Genomic DNA, 24176 nt, shown 5'->3' on the forward strand with positions numbered 1-24176 from the left:
ATTCTATTGTTACGCTACCACATGAAGTCATCCGCCCCCGAACGTTTCCGCCGTTCAGGTTTGGGGGTGTGACAGGTATATGATGGTTGTATTGCTTTCTTTACTATGTATTCTATTGTTACGCTACCACATGAAGTCATCCGCCCCGAACGTTTCCGCCGTTCAGGTTTGGGGGTGTGACAGAACATACTGTCAATCATTTATTTCAGAATGATTAGGTTTTCATAACTGATATACATGTAACATTTATATGCTTTTTATGAGCCATTCAATTCAGGTTGTTTAATTCATTTTAGACAACCAAGGTAATGCCCTGACATTATAACCAGAATCTCCAGTCCGGGGATCAAAACAAGTTGTGTGTAGATCTATATTGGGATTGACAACCCCGCACTCAGGCTGCTAGCTACAGTCAGGCATACACGCCAATGAGTGGCAATTGTTATCAACAGTTTAAACGCTCACCAGGCGTTTGTTTCAGGCGTTCATGTCTTAGTATGGTTATAATAACTCATTAAAAAGATATTAACAACACGTTAGTGTATAAACAACTAAACGTAAGTACATCTTTAAGGTACCAGTTTACAAAATACAAAGTACAATGGTATACTATAGTTTTCAATAACAACTGGTGAAGCCAGGCACACTCTCAGTTAAAATTTTTACAAATACATTGGTTTACAAATAGAACGGTTTTATGGGAATAAAACTACTTTTCACATACCACAGAAAATATGGGATTTTCTAAAACAGATTTCATATTCAAAATACAAAGACACTCATTCAAACATAAAGACTTATGTACTCACTCAACTTATTGTTGATACTCTCTTTTCAAATTACTTGCATTCTCAGGGAAATAATAACAGGTACTCCCCGAGCTTTCTGAGAAGATGGAGCCATTATGAGTCTTGTCTTCTTCTTTTGTATAACTATTTTGGTTTCAATATACAATGATTGAACACATGTAAATATTATACTTTTAAATACAATGGTTGTTTGTACTTTGATTACTATGATGCATGTGTTGTGATACTACAAATGAAGTCCTCCACCCTCGGACGTTTCCGCCGTCTGGTTTGGGGGTGTGACAGAATATGTCCTCGACAAGGAGCTAAAAGAAATTGATGAGTCTAGTGTTACTCCAGAAGAGATTGCTGACTTTAGGGCACATGAGAGATATTCTACCAAAGTGGCATGTATCATGTTGGCCACAATGACAACTAAACTCCAGATATCCTATGAGGACTTTTACCCTTTTGATATGCACATGGACGAGATGGACCGCTACCGTCAGAGTGCTCGTCAAGAGAGGTAAGAAATCATCTCTTCCATGATAACAACCAGAATGAAGGATGTTGAATCCATCACGGGCCACATGTAGAAAATGCAAAGGTTTGTGGACCATTTGCTGAAGTTGAATGGGAACTTTCCCGAGGAGTTGGCTAATGACGTCATACTGCACTCCTTACCTACTTGTTATGATTAGTTCTGAATGACCTATCACATGAACATGGAGGAGTTCACACTCAGCAAGCTTCAAGGACTTTTAAAGACCACCGAAACTGGTCTCAAAGGTAAATCGGTTGTTACTACTCCTACTCCTAACACCACCCCTTTTCTGGCAATCGAGCAAAGTAGAGGGAAGAAGAGGAAGACCACTTCGAAGGGTACCAAGGGAAAGTATCTTTATGGCACCTCTTCAAGTGTAAGGTCAAACCTACCCATGCAGGTATTTACACTACATTGTCTAATATCTCACCGCATACTAATTCTTGGGTCCTAAGAAAAAGTGAGGATGTGGAGCACGGAAAGATAAAATTGATCATAAGGAATAGGAAAGTTTCACCTGTCACCAAGATTGGAGTTTATTATTTCTTGCTAAGTAGTGGGTTAGTGTTAGATTTGAATCAGTGTTGCTACTCGTCTGAAATGGCGAGAGATATTACTTCATTTCACGGTTTATACTAACAAGGATTTACTTTTTCATTTGATAATGATTGTGGTGCTATTAATGCTTTTTAAAATAATGTTCTTTATTTTCAAGCATTACCTTGTGATGGTGTATATGAAATTGTGTCGGTTGTAGATAACTTAGGAAATAATGTATTGCATATTGATTATTCCACTAGTTTGGATAAAGCATCCTTGTGGCATTGTCGTCTTGGACATGTTAACAAGAAATGCATAGGCCAACTCCAGAAGGCTGGATTCTTGGAGTCATTGTCATCTTGGATAAAGCATCCTTGTGGCATTGTCGTCTTGGACATGTTAACAAGAAATGCATATTCCATGATCGATGGGTTTATAACCTCCATGGACTATCCGTGGAACACCTTATGGGTTTTAGCCCAATTCAATAAACCATGGATCATTAGCCCACTATAAAAGAATGGATGATTTATACAATCAACCCCATATATTTAATTAGTCTCCTTTTGATCACCAAATTAATTCTAAATTAATTCTTGATTAATACTAGTTAAATAATATTATTAATATATTAGAACCTATAATATATTAATAAACCTTAAGTGTCCTTTCTCTAATTTAGTCAATCCAAGTGTTGCAATGCCATGCAACCCAAATAGACCATGCCAACCGTCTTAAGTACATCCCAGAAATAGTTATGAACTTAGACACCTAATCCAACAGTTTCCACTTGGATAGTCTAATAACTATAACTGCACGAATAACTTTAGTAACCGATCAACAATCGTAGCTCTTTCAAGGTCTCACAGAACTAAGATGATGATGATACACCATTTAAGATAAGTGATCATATAATCCTCTGTTCTAGATATCAGCCAGACATATACATGGAACAATGTCTTACTTATTGTCCAGCAGTTTGTTTCCCGATTTCCGATTTGTTTGACATAGAACTTAATTGAACACATCAATTTAGTTCTGACCCGACCCAGTACATAGGTCACAACAAAATCACCGAGGGGCCCAGATATCACTTCTAATCCAAGAAGGAACATATAAAATTTGACTTATATGCTTGTTCAACTACTTGTTGAATCATACACAAAGGCACGTTTTATAACATCGAGTTACCAATGCATTTTCGTACAATCAATGTATACCCAACTCATAGTTAACAACTAATATATATAGGTTTGAAGACTTGTATGATATTACTGTCTCGCGATCACTTGAGATAATTCCATGAAGTGATACAAGTGAGTGTGGATTGAATCCAATACTCAGAACTTATGAGAACTCGTCAGTGTTGTAGCAACTCTTGCTATGTACAACATGTTAGACATCTACAAGCCAATTTCATGACAGTCTTGATTCACATCTACTACCAACATATGGCCGACTGTGGAGAATTTGAATAACTTGATATACCATAACATAATTATTCTGGAAGTCAAAACATGCAAAATGAAATGATATTAAACGATTGAGAGAAGATAGCAAAACTTTACTTATAAATAAACAACAACTTTTATTTATCATCAAATGTCAATTACACTTTACAAATTTCAAAGCTATCTAATTTCTAAAACTAATATCATCTTTTAGCACTATGTGCCTCGCATGGTGAAGATGCTTAACCCTACCCAGTCCCTTCATGAGGGGATCTGTTGGGTTCTAATTCGATGATACCCTCTTTGCTATGAGGATTCCCTCTTCTATTCGATGTCTGATGAGATGGTATATTCTGTCGATGTGTCTGGATCTTCCGTGATCCTTTGGTTCCTTGGCTAAGGCAACTGCATTTTCACTATCACAAAAAATCACCATAGGCTCCTTTATAGCTGCTACAACTCCAAGGTCTCTAATGAAGTTCTTTAGCCATAGAGCCTACTTTGCTGCCTCGCTTACCGCTATATACTCTGATTCGCAAGTTGAATCAGCCACTGTCTCCCGGTTGGAACTTTTCCAAGTAATGGCTCCTCCGTTTAAGGTAAAGACTTAGCCTGACTGAGAGCAGAAATTATCCCTATCAGTCTGGTAGCTAGAATCACTATACCCTACTAATCTCAAGTTATCACTCCAACCGAGGGTAAGGACCCAGTCCTTAGTCCTCCACAGGTACTTGAGAATGTTCTTTATCGCAGTCCAGTGAGCCTTACCTGGGTTCCCCTGATATCTGCTGACCATGCTCAAAGAAAAGGCTACATCAGGACGAGTACAAGTCATAGCATACATGATTGAGCCTACAGTACTCAACTCATGTCAAATATCTCAGCCTCTAGGTCTTACTCATGTCAACAAAACCCTCTGGGTGACTCATGTAAACATCCTCAGCCAACTTTCCATTAAGGAAAGCGGTTTTGACATCTATTTGCCATATTTCATAGTCATGAAATGCAGCAATGGCTAGCATAAACCTAATAGACTTAATCTTCGCTACTGGTGAAAAGGTCTCATCATAATCAACTCCCGAAGTTTGAGAAAAGCCGTTTGTAACCAGCCGCGCCTTATAAGTGTGTACATTACCATCCATGTCGGTCTTCTTCTTGAAGATCCATTTGCACCCGACTGTGTTATGACCTGGTACATTGTCAACCAAGTTCCAAACTTTATTGTCATACATGGACTGTATCTCACTGTCCATAGCCTCTTTCCATTTGGCAGCCTCAGTGCCTACCATGGCTTCCGTGTAGCTGTTAGGTTCATCCATACTTACCAGTGTGTTATCACTGATATGTGTATCACCCTCCACATAAATATGGAAACCATAGTAATGCTCAGGTGCATTCCTAACTCTCGTGGAACGCCTCATAGGTAAAGACTCGTCAGTCAGATCAATAGGAGGTCCCTCCTCAGGTTGATTGCTAGATTTGAGGTTCCTTCACCACTTAACTCTTGAATTTCTTCAAGGTCAATTTTCCTTCCACTGTTTCCTTCGCTTATGAACTCTCTCTCTCTCTCTCTCTCTCTCTCTCTCGACTCCTCTTCTTGCTACAAATAACACATTATCACTGGGTCTGTAGAAGAGCTAACCAAAGGATTTTTGTGGGTAGCCAATGAAAATACACCTCTCACTTCGAGGTTTGCGCTTATCGTGAGTCTCGCGCCTCATGGAAGCCTCACAACCCCAAATCTTGATGTGGTCCAGATTTGGAACTTTTCCAGTCCACATCTCGTGAGGTGTTTTGGCAACCTTCTTTGTAGGGACTACATTAAGTATATGGGCAGTCTCTAAGGCATACCCCCAAAATATGGTTGGTAGCGAAGCTCAACTCATCATGGAGCGAACCATATCCAACAAGGTTCGGTTACGCCTCTCCTCCACACCATTAAGCTGTGGTGTCTTGGGAGGCGTCAATTGTGATACAATCTCACATTCCTTAATATAGTCAAAGAACTCTATACTAAGATACTCACCACCTCGATCAGATCGAAGCATCTTAATGTTCCCGCCCAACTGATTCTCCACTTACTGTTTAAACTCCTTGAACTTTTCAAAGGTTTCTGACTTATGCTTGATTAAGTAGACATATCCATATCTACTATAATCATCAGTAAAAGTCACATAGAAGCGGTTAGCATCCGTTGTGGTGGTTCAGAAGGGTCCACACACATCAGTATGTATGAGATCCAACAAACCCTCACCCCTAACACAAGTACCCTGTGAAGGGTGACTTTGTCATTTTTGATGGGTTTTAAGCAAAACATCAATGCTATGGTGTACATGCAAACCCTAATAGCTTTTGGATCTAGTTTGTCTAATGAACATGCAATTGAATACCCAAAGCTATAAACCCTATATCTAACATATAATAAATTGAATTAGGGTTTAGATAATTACCTTTGATTGTTATATAGCAATAACAATCAATTCGTTTCTTTGATTGGCTTTAGAAAGCTTAGTGCCTCAAGTGTTGCACCTCTAATGGGGTCACAAACACCACTAAGCAACTAGATGAAGAAGGAGAAGAGAGGAGGCACCCAAAAACGTCTAGAAACCCTAAGGATTCAGTTAGCCACGTTTTTGGGGCCCAAGGGGTTCTTTATATACTTGTATGGGTTGCTAGGGTTTAAGTCGAAACCCTAATGGACAGCTTAAACTCTAAGCAGCCCATGGAACCTTCTGGGATAAGGCCATGGACGAAAATATGATGGGCTCCCATCATAATTTCATTCACCCCTTGTTCCTTTAGCATTCCATAGCCCACTAACTCAATTATCCAATAATTGTAGTCCAGACCCCTATATTTAATTAATCTCTTTTAGCCACAAAATTAATTATCAATTAATTCTTGACTAATATTAATTAAACAATATGATTTCTCTTATAATATATTATTCTCATAATATATTAATAAATCATATTTAAACCTTTCTCTCCTTAAATCATCCTACATATTGCTTTGGTGAAGGCAACCCAAAAGGACCATGCTCATAATCGGGTCAAGTACATACCAAAATAGTTATGGACTTAGACACTATTCCAACAATTTTCCCAAGTAAACAAGATTCACAACTATCATCCAACTTTAGGTCAAATGACTCTAAGACTCCACCCTTTTAGAGTTGGCCTATGCATTTCTTGCTTACATGTCCAAGACGACAATGCCATAATGATGCTTTATCCAAGTTAGTGGAAGAATCAATACACAACACATTATTTCCTAGGTTATCAACAGCCGACACAGTTTCATACACACCATCACAAGGTAATTCTTTAAAATAAAGAACATTATTAAAGAAAGCATTAATACCACCACATTAATTATCAAACGAAAAGGTAAACCCTTGTTTGTACAAACCATGAAAGGAAATAATGTTTCTTGCCATTTCAGACGAGTAACAACATTTATTCAAATCTAATGTTAACCTAGTACTTAGCAACAAAGAATAAACTCCAATCTTGGTGACAGGTGAAGCTTTCCTATTCCCCATAATTAAGTTTATCTTCCCATGCTCCACATTCTCACTTCTTCTTAGTCCCTGTAAATCAGAACATATGTGAATACCACAACCAGTATCAAGGACCCAAGAATTAGAATGGATTGATTTATTAGACAATATAGTGTAAATACTTGTAGAGTTGGGTTTCACTTTTCCATCCTTAACATCTTGCAGGTACTTTGGGCAGTTTCGCTTCCAGTGCGACTTTTCATGGCAATAGAAGCATTCAGCCTCTTTAGGGTTGGCAGAAGGAGTGACAAAACCTCTTTTGGTTCCACTTAAAGAGGAGCCATCAAGGTACTTTCCCTTGGTAACCTTCGAAGGGCTCTTCCTCTTCTTCCGTTTACCTTGCTCGATTGCCAATACATGGGTCGCGGTAGGAGTGGAGTGGTAACAACCGATTTACTTTTGAGACCAGTTTCGGCAGTCTTTGAAAGTCCTTGAAGTTTGCTGAGTGTAACTTCCTCCTTGTCATGTGGTATGTTATTCGGAATTGATCATAACACGAAGGTAAGTAGTGCAAAATGATGTCAATTGCCAACTCCTCGGGGAAGTTCACGTTCAATTTCAGCAAACGGTCCACATACCTTTGCATTTTCTGCATGTGGCCCATGATGGGTTCAACATGCTTCATTCGGGTTGTTATCATGGAGGAGTTGAGTTCATACCTCTCTTGACGAGCACTCTGATGGTAGCAGTCCATCAAGTCCTGGTGCATCTCAAATGTGTAGAAATCCTCATAGGACTTTTGGAGCTCGGTTGTCATTGTGGCCAACATGATACATGCCACTTTGGTGGCATCTCTCCCATGAGTCTGGAATTCAACGATCTCCTTAAGAGTAGCAAATGACTCATCAAGTTCCTTTAGCTCCTTGGCGAGAATATACTCCTTGTCCTTGTAACGAGTGACCATCCTGATGTTCCGGATCCAATCCATAAAGTTGGAACCATCGAAGATGACTTTCCCGCAAAGGTTCATCAGAGAGAAGGAGCTGGTAGGGTTTGAGCCAGAAGCAGCATTGTTGGAAGACATCTGAAAAAGAAGAAAGACAAGTTTAGATTAGATATAAAGATATTCCTTAATAAGACACCCAAATGTAATATTAAGGGTAGGACCTAACATAATATTTTATAACTTAGAAGAAGCATGTCATAATCCAAGCTATAAAATATTTGAAGGTAGGTGAATGACGATTCACCAATTTCCACCATAAAAAACAAAATGTATTTTAGGTTTTAATTGGTTTTGAAACTCCTAGATTCTTTGATATTCATTGAAATTTTGAATGGAATGTTTCCATCTCGAATGTGCCCTTCAGGTTTTGTGACTGGGATGCCGAGGATCACAGAACAAGGTGTTAATTAACCATGCAAATTACTTGGTACTCTTAATGTTTATCACCTAATCGATGTGTTGGTTAACCACACACGCTCCACCAATCTATGATAAACCTTTAGCCACCCTTTTCCTACCTTGTTGAGCCCATGTTAGTGTGTCGGTTAACAACACACGCTCCACTAACGAATTAAGCAAAGTGCAAAGTGTAATTTCATGGGTTAGCACCAAATTCACATTTTCCTAAAGTAGTAGATTTATGTAATGCAATAGTGTTTTTCATGCCTAGAATAGTAGTTTTATGTATGTCTAAAATCACTAAGGCATTTGATAACCACGTAAATCAACATATTTTTAATACTCCATGTGAGTTTTATAACCATGCTATTGACCCAGACTGCTGTAACAACGTTCTTCAGGCGTTGGAATGTTATGACGTTTGTCACCCTAGACCTGTTGATCTAACTGTAACTAACAGTTTAGGTATGGGATTGTCAATCCTGTATAGATCTATACACAAGTATCACGCTCTCCCTATAAGAGATTATAGTATATAACACAAGACTTTAACTACATACTTGAAAGTACGTGAAGTTAAATGTCTCACAAAACTTAGTATCAAATAGATTTACGCATGAAAAGTCCAATTATTCTTGTATATGAAAGTATTTCCTTGATATAGTACTTATAGTATGAAAAGTCTCATGAATATCTAGTAAACTATACCTATTATAGTTTTTCCAAAAGTGTGATTTGTTCGTATGATAAACCCTAGTGTAGTGTCTACTTTGTATGTAAAGTATAACATTTGTAATAACATTATTGAACATTTATACTCAAAATATAAATAAAGTGTTTGATATCTGTATAACAAAAGTATAGCAAAAGATTGATGTTTTTCACACGAGGATAATCGTGTGTGTACTTGTACTCCCCCCCCTTAAAAGTGTATAAAAGCATTTACAAAACTTTTGAAAACGTAGTTATAGGGGTATGAACTCACTTGATAGATTAAAGAAGGTGAGACGAAAACCGAGTAAAACTTCGACTTGAGAAATCTGATTTCTCAGGATCCTCAGGAATCTCGGGAGCGTAAAACTTCCGTCAAGGCTTGAATATGAAACCAGAATGTGGGGATAATCTTGAGAGGTTAGAAGCATGAAAATCGGAAGCGTTGATGGTGAATTAGCAACCTTTTCCCGTCACCCTTGCACCCTTTATATACGGGGTGAAAAAGATGCGAATGCAGGGCGTTCCTTCTGGGTATGCGGGGCATTTCCCCTACGTAGGGCATTCCCCTGAACACAGCGCACTCCGAAGCTGAAATACGTGATCGCTTATGAACCTCCGATGGGATGGCGAAGGGACAGGTCTGCGAGCACGAACGGGGGGCGTTCCCTTAGGGAGCGCAGGGCGTTCCCTTCGGACCAACCTCGGAAGTTGTGCCCCGAACTTGTAAAATGCATAACTTTCGCGTAATTGCTCCGTTTTCGACGTTCTTTGTATGCACACAAAGGTGAGAATATACTCTACAACTCTCGTTTAGACTCCGTCAACTAATTTTGAGTTTACTTATAATAATAATATATTTTTAACAGGACGGGACTAGAAAAGTCTGTTAGAAATCCATAACTTCTTCATCCGATGTCCGTTTCCATCAGTCTTTTTACCATTGTACTACTATTTATGAGACATTCAATTCTTGCTTAGGTTGTGTCGGCTGAAAATCGCTCGATCTCTATTTCGAGTTTTCAGTTGTCTACCGCTATATCCGAAACTTCGAAAAATCATAACTTCCTCATACGAAATCAAACTTGGGCATTCTTTTTATGTATGTTCACGGCATAATGATATCTGCAACTTTCATTTACATACTTAAGGCTAAAAAGTATTTTATTGGAATTTCGTATTTTATGCTTAACGGTGTTTTTATTGGTTTTGTTGCGGATCTTCGATTGGTCATAACTTCTTCGTTATAACTCGGATTTTAGTGTTCTTTATATTTTTGGAAACCTTGTTACGTTATCTACCACTTAGTATAGTCAAACTGAGCTTTTGAACATATCATTTTGACCTGAATTTGACTGGTGTTACATTATCCTCCCGTTAGAGAGAATTTCGTCCCAAAATTCGCATTTTGACTGGGACATCAAAGGTCGAGGAAAGGTGAGTGTACTGTTGTTCCATTTGATCTTCTTATTCTCTAGTGAATCTGAATCCTAGTGTGGGTGTTCTTGCAGACCTTCATTTTCCTGTCTATCATTTTGATTGGTATAGGTCGTGTGGATTTGGGTTTATTTTTCTATGTTCATCTAAATGTTAGCATTGATCATTCGCAATACTAATCAGCCTTGTCTTCAATTTCACTGCTGAATTCATACCTGGTCCGTCTATCATCGCCTTGTGTATACAAGTCGCATACACACTTTGTAGTGATAGGTTAACCGTATTCATTCCAAGCCTCTGTGTTTGAACTTGACTTACTATACGCGTGCTTATCCCTAAGTGGTATGTCGGGAATACTTTGGGTAGGTTGTAAAAGAGGTAGTACTCCTCACATGAGTGCTACGGGATTTTGAAACGAGAGACGATTTGGAAGTTGTGTTGGGTTTGTTGTTATAGGTTAGAAGAGTTTCATTGGTCAGTGGTTAACGCAAATGATCTTTTCATAGCACATGCAATTGGTATGGTGAAGACCATGCCAATCCATTTCTAGTAGCTATTTTGGAACTTCTTATCGTAACAATTGTGAAGTCGATCAGGAAAAGTGTTCGTTAGTGGGATAGCGCATTCTACATATGTGTTTTCAGTGCTTTTAGTCTATCTTTGTTATTACTACTTTAAAGGTTTTGCTTAATGATTGGGGTGTTTGTTTGAGTAGATTTTAAATTTGTGATTCACGGAACTCCTCTCCGCTCTTATTATCAAATGGAATTTATGCTAATGTGCTATCGAGGAGAAACGTACTCGTAACAACAGTGGGGTCTGCAATGGCTTCCCGTTCGCCGATTGCTAATACTCGGCCACTTTCCCCAGTAATCCTGTGGTTTGCCTTCGGGCAGCCCCTTCGGAAGTGCCCCGTTGCTCCGAACTCATAACAGGAATGTTCTCCTACGACATTTGTGACTGGAGCGGTTGGTTGGGTTGGTTCCCTGCAGTAGCGGATGGTGAGTCCCTTACTGTTGCACCTAGTGCAATGCATTTCACGGTAGGGTCCGTGATGATGAAAGTTGCATCGGTTGCACTTAGGCTAGCTGCCGTTGTACAGCTTTGTGGGTGTGGGGGTGGTAGGAACAGTAAGAGCGTGAGCTGTCACTATTTGTTGTCTTTTGGTAGAACCACCCCCTTTTTCATTCCCGAACTTTCGTTTCGTGTTACTAGGTTTGTGGTTTGGAGTATCCTTGTGGGTAGACATTCGTTGATTTCCTTGGTTGTCACAAACATTTGAATTTCTGACATCCTTCCCAATTTTACTAGTGTTTCTTGTGTTCAGATGTGCCATGATGACTGTCACAACGGTTGTGACCGCAGCTTGAAAAGTAGCTGAGTCTATATGCAGGAGTGGTGTTTCGTTGGATTCTATAAGTATAGTTTCCTCATTTTGTTATTCGGTTTCTAATGTTTCGACTTAGATTCCTTATGATGTATTTGTGATTGAGGGTTGAAATAGGTATCGTATTTTAAGTTTAGTTTTAGCAATTTAGGGTAGGGATGTTGAAATCTTAAGTTGATCTAGTTTCATGGGTTTTGGGAGAGGGTATCTTTCTTACTATTCTGAATTATGAAGAAAGATGTGATGTACCTATCTCATAGCGTGAGTAATATAATTACCAACTCATTAGATAATAATAATGATTGCTTATTAGTTCGAAGCATCAGGTCCTCTATCACCTCGCATGCTTCACGAGTGGTTTCCTGTACTCTTTGTCCTATCCTTGGTGGTCCTGAATTGTTATATCCTGGTATCTATATATACGACGTCCTTGCTTTTCCTCAGGCATGTTTAATCTCTGTCATTGTTTTTATTTCCCTTAGTTGAAGTTGTAAAGGTTTGTTATTCTATGGTAACTGTCTCTTTCTCTAAAGGGTGTAGGTAATAGAGGATTTTGTCACAACTGGAAATTTTGTGTCATGTAATCTAAACATTCAAGTTAATGTGAATCAAAAACTTCAATCAAATACTTTATACAAGTACTACAAGTAGTCATCAAACAATTGGAAAACCCTAGAAGTTCTTGTTAAGTCTATTTTGGACTAGAACTTCCTTATTGGATCCAAGTGGACCAATAAGCTTCCAATTGGACTATCATGGGCTTAGAACCCTAATTGGGCTCTAATTGGACTCACATCTATTTATTTCAATATTGTGAGCCATGATGGACCTAGAATGAAATAAATTAATGACTATGAACCATAATTAACCTAATTTGACCCTAACAAGTCATAAAAATCACATTTAAATTTAATTGGACCAAAAATCACTCAACTTAACCATGAGAATTGGGCTTAAGTATTTAAGGCCCAAACACCCTCATTTCCTCCATTATTCTCGGCCCAAAAGCTCAAGCCCAAGAAGAGGGTTGACCTTAGTGTGCCACCTCCTTATTGTCTTGTGGATCTCCATGCAAATCCATTCCATGTATCCATGCACATCACTTCATGTCTACATCTCCCTCTCTCTTCTTGAACTCGACCGAGAGCAACACCACACACACACAAAACACTCACAAACTCTCTCTAAAATTCACTCAAGACTTCTTCCTCTTCTCCATCCAAAATCTCGAAAATCAGAAAGGATTCAAGGAAGTTCTTCCACAAAATCATCATCTAAGGTAAGGTTTTGCTTGGATCTATGACTTGTATTCCTTATTTATCAAAAATATCTTCCTAATCCATGCAAAAATCATGATCTTGCACTCTAGAAACCCCATAAACTCGAAAATTTCATCAAGGAGTGCAAAGGCCGAAAATCACTTCATTTCTTCCAATCTTTCTTCAAAAACCGAATCAACACCCAAGGTGAGCTTCATACTCCCTATTTTCTATTTTTATGAGTTTTGTGGGGGGGGGGAATACAAGTGAAAGTGTAGATCTATATGTGTTTATATGCCTTGTATGATTTCCATGCTTATATGTATGCTTTTATGTGTTTTAATGTTGGATCTAGCCATAAAACTCCTCAAAACCGAGATATAACTTATGTTATATGCTTATAGCATGAAATGTATTTCTACATACAAAGTGTTTCAAGAAAAATAGCTAAGTGGTTTAGTAACAATTTTCTTTAAGCTAAAAACACAAATTTTGGGCCAAAAATGTGAAAAATACAAAATTAAGGGCCCAAAATGACAATTCACGAATTCTGATGGATGAAGTGTGTCAAAATAGTTTCAATAAGTCAATTTCTGGAATTATACTCATTTAGAAGGTTAAAAATATAAATTTCAAGCTTAATGGGCTAAAAATGAAAATTTCGGCCCAATGAGGCCCATTATGCGAATTTTTCTATTTTGGAGGGCCAAAACTCTGATTTTCTGTAAAAAAGTGGACCATAAGTGATCCAAGTCCTTTTCAAAGGTTTAAAATGTTTTTTAAATTTAAAAAGGACCAAAGTTGCAAAAATTTTACAATTTGGGCCAAATTTGTCAAAATTGCGAAAAGAAGGGTATTAACCGAGAAAAACTGAAATTTCAGGGACTTAAGCTGTTTTCTATGAAAAATATGCTGGAAAATATTTATTTCAATAATTTTTGGTGTTAAAATGTCAAGAAAATTGATTTAAGGACCAAACCGGAAAATATTTTAAATAAAGGGTTGAAAAAGTAAATTTTACAAACAAGGAGGGGCTGAAAACAGAAAATTTCCAATACTAATTCAATACATACAAGTTGACCAAGAAATGGTACTACGACTACCGACAAAATACAATACATTACAACACCCAAAGTCGTTGTTAAACGAATTGGTTCGGTCTCGAACCAATAAAAATCCGAAACTACTAACACGACGATACTATTATACTACAATACTACGATTCATACAAATAACGATTCGGAATTCATTATACATGCGAATGTGCACAGACGTCTACGCACTATCTTTGGGCCCCACAAGTGTAAAATCTTGTTCGTTGAGCCTAGCTAGCCCGACGACCTGATCTTAAGGCCCAAAGACTTCATCTTACGAAGTGTTGGGTTTTACCAATCCGACACGACGTAACCGGACTTTCAATGGCTTGTAGACTACTGGTCCCCAAGGGTCCTTTAGTGTCGCTAGTAGAGTCTGCCTTTTTGCGAGGCGGGTCTGGGACCCCTCGTACCTTTTTATCCCCAACCGGCTAATGGAGTCGTCGAGGCCTTCGTGTCCTCCTTCTCTTCGGATGTGGGACTACAGGACGGTTGGATAACGTGATTAGTACGGACGACGCCTTCGGGATCGTTAGTATTGCTATAGACTAGTCGTTTGTGTAACGCGTGTTTGTAGCGGATAATCATGCTCAAAAATAATCCAATGTCGTCTGGAATGATAACTTCATGCGTTGCAATGGTTTCAAGTAATTTCATGGAATTCAAAGAATTAGGAAAACATCGGGTTTTCCTAGGGTTTTCAATACATACAATTTCAGAATATATACGATTTCAACAAACAATATTTTACAAGTATAGAAAACAAACAAGCATACTTATGGATCTTCACACCTTTTTGACTATACTATTTTCAGAAAATATCGGATTTTCTGGCGGTTTTCAAACGACACGAAACATCGTTTTTTTTTTTTTTAAAATACAACTTATGAACTCACCAACATTTCATATGTTGACGTTTTTCAAAATACTTGTATTCTCAGGGAACCAGTGAATCCAAGGAAATCGTATTTCAGTGATGGCTTGCAGTTTATTTATGTACGAATCGAACAGTTTATTTTGGAAATGTAATGTTTAAACAATGTACTTCATGTAAATTTACTGGTTGTACAATATTAATGCATGGTGACGAATGTTGTTATGTTTCATACATATTCAATGTTATGGTATTCAATTGAGTCACGACAGCCCCCGGACGTTTCCGCCGTCTGGTTCGGGGGTGTGACAGATTTGGATTTATCAGAGGATTGAGTCTGTTTGAATTGCGAGATGACATTTTTCAGCTATAGGGTTAAAGATGAAACGGTGGTAAGACGTCGACAAAGTTTCCTAGTTCAATAATATTTAACTACCATAGATTAGGTCAACAAGGATAGTGTAGTGAGTTGCTAGAACAGTTTACGACATGAACTACTTAGATCACAAAAGCATGGATTGATAGCGATGATATTTAAAGGAAACAAGAAGTCTGTCATAATAGTTGGTATAGAAGTTACATAGAATTCGGAAAGTTTGACCTTGGAGTAGGTCTACAATATACCACACATGCAAAACTTGACAGCACAAAGATCTAGTGAAACAGTACTTGCTAGACATGGATATTTATTTGAAAAGAGTACTACTCGGAGTACATACTAAGGTTATTTCAGAATCCAAAAAGGAGGAGTGAGTAGGGTATCCTCTACTTGTGTTGGGAACTAGTTGGATGAGCCTTGAGTTCTGCTGTTTGATGCTCCATTTCGAGCATGCACAATTCATACCTTGCCTGGCGTGCTCGAAATTCCCTGACTTCAGTTTGAGTTGCAGTCAGCTCTCTCTGCAAAGCTTCATTTTGATTTATGGTTCTCCTATGAGTTGATTCTAACTATCGGATGCGAACTATATTGACTCCGGTGTTTGCATCATTCTCCTCAGTTCGTTGGATAGTTTTCCTTCCTTGCTCACTATTACGAGCAATCCGACGAACTAGTACAGGAAGGACTCTGTCTGCCGAGCCTCCATATGTTCAAGTTTGTTGCCCACAGAGGTGTGGGACCTTGAAATGCTGGACGAGGTTTAGCATTAGGGATTTGAGCCCATGTTAGTGTGTCGGTTAACAACACACGCTCCACTAACGAATTAAGCAAAGTGCAAAGTGTAATTTCATGGGTTAGCACCAAATTCACATTTTCCTATATTAGTAGATTTATGTTATGCAATAGTGTTTTTCATGCCTAGAATAGTAGATTTATGTATGTATAAAATCACTAAGGCATTTGATAACCCCGTAAATCAACATATTTTTAATACTCCATGTGAGTTTTATAACCATGCTATTGACCCAAACTGCTGTAAAAACGTTCTTCAGGCGTTGGAATGTTATGACGTTTGTCACCCCAGACCTGTTGGTCTAACTGTAACTAACAGTTTAGGTGCGGGATTGTCAATCCTGTATAGATCTATACACAAGTACCACGCTCTCCCTACAAGAGATTATAGTATATAATACAAGACTTTAACTGCATACTTGAAAGTACGTGAAGTTAAATGTCTCACAAAACTTAGTATCAAATAGATTTACACATGAAAAGTCCAATTATTCTTGTATATGAAAGTATTTCCTTGATATAGTACTTATAGTATGAAAAGTCTCATGAATATCTAGTAAACTATACCTATTATAGTTTTTCCAAAAGTGTGATTCGTGTGTATGATAAACCCTAGTGTAGTGTCTAGTTTGTATGTAAAGTATAACATTTGTAATAACATTATTGAACATTTATACTCAAAATATAAATAAAGTGTTTGATATTTGTATAACAAAAGTATAGCAAAAGATTGATGTTTTTCACACGAGGATAATCGTGTGTGTACTTGTACTCCCCCCCCCCCTTAAAAGTGTATAAAAGCATTTTCAAAACATTTGAAAACGTAGTTATAGGGGTATGAACTCACTTGATAGATTGAAGAAGGTGAGACGAAAACCGAGTAGAACTTCGACTTGAGAAATCTGATTTCTCAGGATCCTCGGGAATCTCGGGAGCGTAAAACTTCCGTCAAGGCTTGAATATGAAACCAGAATGTGGGGATAATCTTGAGAGGTTAGAAGCACGAAAATCGGAAGCGTTGGTGGTGAATTAGCAACCTTTTCCCGTCACCCTTGCACCCTTTATATACGGGGTGAAAAAGATGTGAATGCGGGGCGTTCCTTCTGGGTATGCGAGGCATTTCCCCTACGCAGGGCATTCCCCTGAACACAGTGTAGGGCGTTCCCTTAGGGAGCGCAGGGCGTTCCCTTCGGACCAACCTCGGAAGTTGTGCCCCAAACTTGTAAATTGCATAAATTTCGCGTAAGTGATCCGTTTTCAACGTTCTTTGTATGCACACGAAGGTGAGAATATACTCTACAACTCTCGCTTAGACTCCGTCGGTTAATTTTGAGTTTACTTATAATAATATATTTTTAACAGGACGGGACTGGAAAAGTCCGTTAGAAATCCATAACTTCTTCATCCGATGTCCGTTTTCATCATTCTTTTTACCGTTGTACTACTATTAATGAGACATTCGATTCTCGTTTAGGTTGTGTCGGCTGAAAATCGCTCGATCTCTATTTCGAGTTTTTAGTTGTCTACCGCTATATCCGAAACTTCAAAAAATCATAACTTCCTCATACGAAGTCAAACTTGGGCGTTCTTTTTATGTATGTTCATGGCATAATGATATCTGCAACTTTCATTTACATACTTAAGACTAAAAAGTATTTTATTGGAATTTCGTATTTTATGCTTAACGGTGTTTTTACCGGTTTTGTTGCGGATCTTCGATCGATCATAACTTCTTCGTTATAACTCGGATTTTAGTGTTCTTTATATTTTTGGAAATGTTGTTACGATATCTACGACTTAGTATACTCAAACTGAGCTTTTTTCACTTATCATTTTTTACCTGAATTTGACTAGTGTTAAAGGTTACAACTTGTAAACCCTAAGTGACATGGATTTTCATATTCCATGATCCATGGGTTTATAACCTCCATGGACTATCCACGGAGAACCTTATGGGTTGTAGCCCAATTCAATAAACCATGGATCATTAGCCTACTATAAAAGAATGGAGAATTTACACAATCAACCCCATATATATAACTAGTCTCCCTTTGATCACCAAATTAATTCTAAATTAATTTTTGATCAATACTAATTAAATAATATTATTAATACATTAGAAGTTATAATATATTAACAAATCTTAAGTGTCCCTTCTCTCATTTAGTTTATCTAAGTGTTGCAATGCCATGCAACCCAAAATGGACCATGCCAACCGGGACAAGTACAGCCCAGAAATAGTTATGAACTTAGACACCTAATTCAACATGTATATGTTAAGGCTAGTGGGAGTATAGTTAGATTTTTGGTATTGTATGTGGATGTCATCCTACTCATAGGAAATGACATCCCAACCTTGCAGGAGGTTAAATCCTGGCTTGGGAAGTGTTTCGCTATGAAGGACCTTGGAGAAGTTGTGTATATCCTAGGGCTAAGGATATTGAGAGACAACAGTAAGAGACTAATTGGACTTAGTCAAAGTACCTACTTTGATAAGGTGTTGAAAAGGTTCAACATGTAGGATTCCAAGAATGGTGACTTACCGATCCAGAGCAATGCCAAACTGAGTAAGACTCAGAGCCCGAGTACAGAGGCTGAGATAGCTGAGATTAGTCGAGTTCCATATGCTTCCTCTGTATCCTAGATCATGTATGCTATGACTTGTACTCGCCTTGATGTGGCCTTTTCTTTGATCATGGTCAACAGATATCAAGGGAATCCGGGCAAGGCTCATTGGACTGGGGTGAAGAATATTCTCAAGTACGTACGGAGGACTAACAATTGAGTCCTTACCGTTAGTGGGAGTGATGACTTGAGAGTAGTGGGTTATAGTGATGCTAGCTTCCAAACTGATAGAGATAATTTCCGCTATCAGTCGGGCTGGGTCTTTACCCTAAATGGATGAGCAATTACTTGGAAAAGTTTCAAGCAGGAAACAATAGCTGATTCTACTTGTGAATAAGAGTACATAGCAGCAAGCGAGGAGGAAAGGGATGCAATATGGCTAAATAACTTCATTGGAGACCTTGGGGTTGTACGAACTATTAAGGAGCCTATGGAGATTTTATGTGATAATGATGGTGTAGGTGCCTTAGCTAAGGAACCAAGAGATCACGGCAGATCCAGGCATATCGACAGAAAATACCAATTCATTAGACATTGGATAGAAGAAGGACTCCTCGTGGTAAAGAGGGTATCATCGGATGAGAAACCAACAGATCCCCTCACGAACGGACTGTATGGGGTTAAGCATTTGCAGCATGCGAGGCGCATTGGGCTAAATGATGATATTAGTTTTACAAATTAGATAGCTATTTCTGAAACTTGTAAAATGTAATTGACATTTGATGAGTAAATAGAAGTTGTTATTTATTTATAAGTAAAGTGTTGCTATCTTCTGTCAATTGTTTACTATTGTTTCAATTTTGCATGTTTTGACTTCCAGAATAATTACTTTGTTCAAACTCTCCACATTCAGTCATATGTTGGAAGTAGGTATGAATCAAGACTGTCATGAATTTGGCTTGTAGATGTCTAAGATGTTAGACATAGGAAAAGTTTCTACAACATTCATGAGTGCTCATAAGTTCTAAGTATTGGATTCAACCCATGCTCACTTGTATCACTTCATAGATTTTATCTCGAGTGATCATGAGATGGTAATATCATATAAGTCTTCAAACCTAGATATATGAGTTGTTGATTATGATTTGGTTGTGCATTGATTGTACGAAAACGGATCGGTAACTCGATATTATAAAACATGCTTTTGTGTATGATTCAACAAGTAGTTAGTACAAGCATATGAGTCGAAGTATATTTGTTCCTTTTAATACTTGGAGGATTAAAAGCGATATCTGGTCCCCTCGATGATTTTGTTTTAATCTATGTGCCGGTCCCGTTCAGAACCAAATTGATGTGTTCAGTTTAGTTCTATGTAAAACAAATCGGAAATCGGGAAACAAAGTGCTAGACAATAAGTATGACATTGTTCCATGTATTTGTCCGACTGATATCTAGAACAGAGGATTATATGATCACTTATTTTAAATTGCGCATCATCCTAGTTCTGCGAGACTTTGAAAGAGCTATCATTGTTGGTCGGTTCCTAAATTCATACCTGTAACTATAACTATTAGACTTATCCAAGTGGGAGACTGTTGGATAAGGTGTCTGAGTCCATAACTATTTTTAGTATGTACTTGACCCAGCTTGGCATGGTCCATTTGCATTGCATGTCATCATAACAATTGGATAGACAAAATGAGAAAAGGATATGTATGGTTTGTTAATATATTATAAGTTCTAATATATTAATATGAAATCATATTATTTAAATAGTATTGATCAAGAATTAATTTGAAATTAGTTTTGTGATCAAAAAGAGACTAATTAAATATATGGGGATTAATTTGTAAATCATTCATTCTTATATAGTGGGCTTATGGTCCATGATTCACTACAATGGGCTTGGACCCATTGGGTGCTCCATGGATGGTCCATGGAGGTTAAAACCTATGGATCATGGGGGAAATGAAAAGCCAAGCACATTAGGGTTTACATGGTGTAATCCTACATGTGACATACTATATAAAGAACCTCATGGTAAGTAAAATCGGTCAGTAAGACAAGAACAAAGAGGGCTAGTCGATTTTGAGTGAAAGTGTTCTTCTCTCAAGTTATTCCAAGAGTTGTGGTGTTGTGTGAAAAATTCGAGGCATCATGTTTGGGGTGCTAGGATTACAAGGTCTTAAGGAATCCAAGCTACAAGAAATGTATGTTATTCTACCAGTTTTTATATTACAAGTACCCCATGTCATGCTAGTTAGAATGAGAACCTTGGAAAAATCAAATTTGCATGAATATTAGAGAAAACATAGACCAAGTTTTCTTGGGTTCCATGTACACCATAGGAGTGTTAGAATGCTCAAAACCCATCATCAATTGGGCAGGAAGATAAAGATGCTCCGATCCGATCGAGGTGGTGAGTATCTTAGTATCGAGTTCCACGACTATCTTCAGGAATGTGGAATTGTTTCACATTTAACGCTGCCTAGGACACCGCAATTGAATGGTGTAGCTAAGAGGCGCAATTGGACATTATTGGACATGGTTCTTTCCATGATGAGTCGAGCTTCACTACCTATCTCATCATGGGGTTATGCCTTACAAACGGGCGCTCATATCCTTAATCTAATTCCAACTAAGAAGGTTGCCAAAACACCTCATGAAATGTGGACATGGAAGGTTCCCTCGTTAGCACATATCAAGGTTTGGGGTTGTGAGGCTTTAGAAAAACGAGAGACTCACGACAAGCTCGAACCTCGTAGTGAGCGTTATATTTTCATCAGTTACCCACATAAATCCTTTGGATATTTGTTCTATAAACCTAGTGAGAACATGGTCTTCGTAGCACGAAGGGGTGTCTTTCGTGAAAGAGAACTCATATGTCAAGAGGATAGTGGGAGGCAAATTGATCTTCAAGAGCTTCAAGAGTTAAGCGACGATGGAACCTCTAACACTGGCAATCAACTTGAGGATGAGAATCCTGATGAACCAGTTGACGAGTCATTACCTCTTCGACATTCCTTTCGAGTTAGAACAGCACCGGAGTTTTATGGATTTCATATTACTACGGAAGGTGATACATTTATTAGTGATAGTACACTGGTGAATTTGGAAGAGCCATCTTACTACAAAGAAGCTATGGCGGGCCAAGAGTCCCCAAAGTGGAAAGAGGCGTTGGAGAGCGAGATTCAGTCCATGTATGACAATCAACTTTGGAACTTGGTTGAAAATGTACCAGGTCGTAAGACGTTCAGGAGCAAATGGATCTTTAAGAAGAAGACCGAAATGGATGGGAAAGTACACACATATAAGGCGCGATTAGTGGTGTAACGCCCATGTATCTAGGCTAGGCATTAATGTTGATGTACTAGTCTAGGTTAACCTTTGTAACTCGTTTTGAAATAATAAGAATGCGTTATTTAGGTATTATGTGTTTATTGCTTAATTGTGTGATTTAATTAAATTAACGATAAAAATAAGCGATAAAATAAAATATTAGATAAGCTCGATATCTATACATGATGAGGTAGTGGTCGTTATGAGGATTCGGAAAATATAAAGAATGCCGAAATCCGAGTTATAACGAAGAAGTTATGACCTGTCGAAGTTTCGCGACAGAACTGGTACGACACTGTGTGACATAAATAGTGAATTTACGATAGAGGGATATTTTGCCTTAGTAATCCAAATGTAAGTCGTGGAATACGTTAAACCGAGAACGTACATAAAAAGAACATCTAAATTTGACTTCGTATGAGGAAGTTATGATTTTTCGAAGTTTCAACCTAGTAGTATGCAGCCCAAATTTCGAATATGAGATCGAGTGATTTATAGCCGAAACAATCTAAACGAGAATCGTAGATATCGTCGATAGTAGTGCAACGGTAAAAAGACAGACGAAAACAGGCGTCAGATGAAGAAGTTATGAATTTCTAATGGAGTTTTCCTGTCCCAGCCTACTAAAAATAATATAATAAAAATAAAGTCAAAAATAGCCAACAGAGTCTAAACGAATGTTGTAGAGTATAGTCTCACCTACGCGTGGATATAAAGCACATCAAAAACAGAGCTCGTATGCGGAAGTTACATATTTTTGAAGTTTGATAAATCGGAGTATACCCAGCGTACCCGTGTTCATGGGCTAAGTGGGGCCACGTCGCCCTACTCCATCACTTGAGTGTCTCAGGTCCGAAGCCTTGACGTATCCGATCGGATCCATTTAGTACGCCCAGCGTACGAGGATGTACGCCCAGCATAAATCGAGGGTTCAGCCCCTATAAATAGAACTCGAGGGCTGCCAGATTTTGTTGCTAATTTTCATTTTTCCTCACCCCTAAACTTTCTTTCTACGTGCAAGTTATACCCCCGAAGCCCCGGTATTGTACCGACACCCGAAGCAAGTCCCGAAGCCCCGAAGATCCCAAGAAAAAGAGTTTTTAAGCCAAAACTCTGCCCGTGTGAAGCCCGGTTTCCGGAGAACACATCCTGGTTTCATCAAAGTGTGTTACGATAAGACCCGTAGTGTTGTCCGACAATCGTCTGATCAAGTGATTACATAGTCTCTTTCATAAACACGATTTTAATACAAGTATTCTTTGAATGTATTAAGTATACGTTTTGAGAGAGTGTATAATCCCTTTCTTCTAACAAATAGGTATCAAGTATATATATTATCTATGTATTTGGAGTGAGTATTGAATGAATATTTTATATAGGTTTTAAGTTGTATATGAATGTGTAAGTATATTGTTTTCTACTAAAATATTGGGTAAAACATGGGTAGATAGTTGACTTGTGATAAAATGATGAGAGGCCTCGATGTTGTTGCTGATTCAGTCATCTGGCGGAGTTCAGATGACGACCACGGACTTTTTTAGACAGTCTAGTGGAAGGCTGGCAGACTCACCACCTGCATGTGTTAATGAACTTGAGTGTTCATTTGTTGTACTCCACCCCCCCCCCCCACATTGTTGCCTTGTTTGACATATATTACTGAGGAACCCCCAAAGCATTTGTTGTCGCCCCAATGAAAATCCTTAGGCTAGGTCCCTTGTGATAGGTTTTTTAGGGACGTAAAATGACGATAACGGGAATGGGTAATTGGGTTATTGTTGGTTGATGAAATTAATATAATTATTTATTGTGGGTTGAAATCCCTATATGCTTACCAAGCTCCTACACCTGACCCACTCTGTTTTTCTTTGTATTACAGGTAGTGGCACCAGAGCATAAGTTGGATGACTTATCAAGATATTTTGGATTATAGGCCAGTAGTTATAAATAACTGTTGTAAGGCTTATAATGTGCAGTTTATGCTTTTGGTCTGTACTGGAACATGACATCCTGAGTTTTGTTATATAATGAAAATACATTTCTTTAAGAAATGCTTTGGTAAATCTTATTTTATCATATTTCATTTTGGGAACAAATTCCGCAACTCTTTAA

The sequence above is a fragment of the Lactuca sativa genome, chromosome 3 (genome assembly GCF_002870075.4).
Source record: "Lactuca sativa cultivar Salinas chromosome 3, Lsat_Salinas_v11, whole genome shotgun sequence".
Classification (NCBI taxonomy): domain Eukaryota; kingdom Viridiplantae; phylum Streptophyta; class Magnoliopsida; order Asterales; family Asteraceae; genus Lactuca; species Lactuca sativa.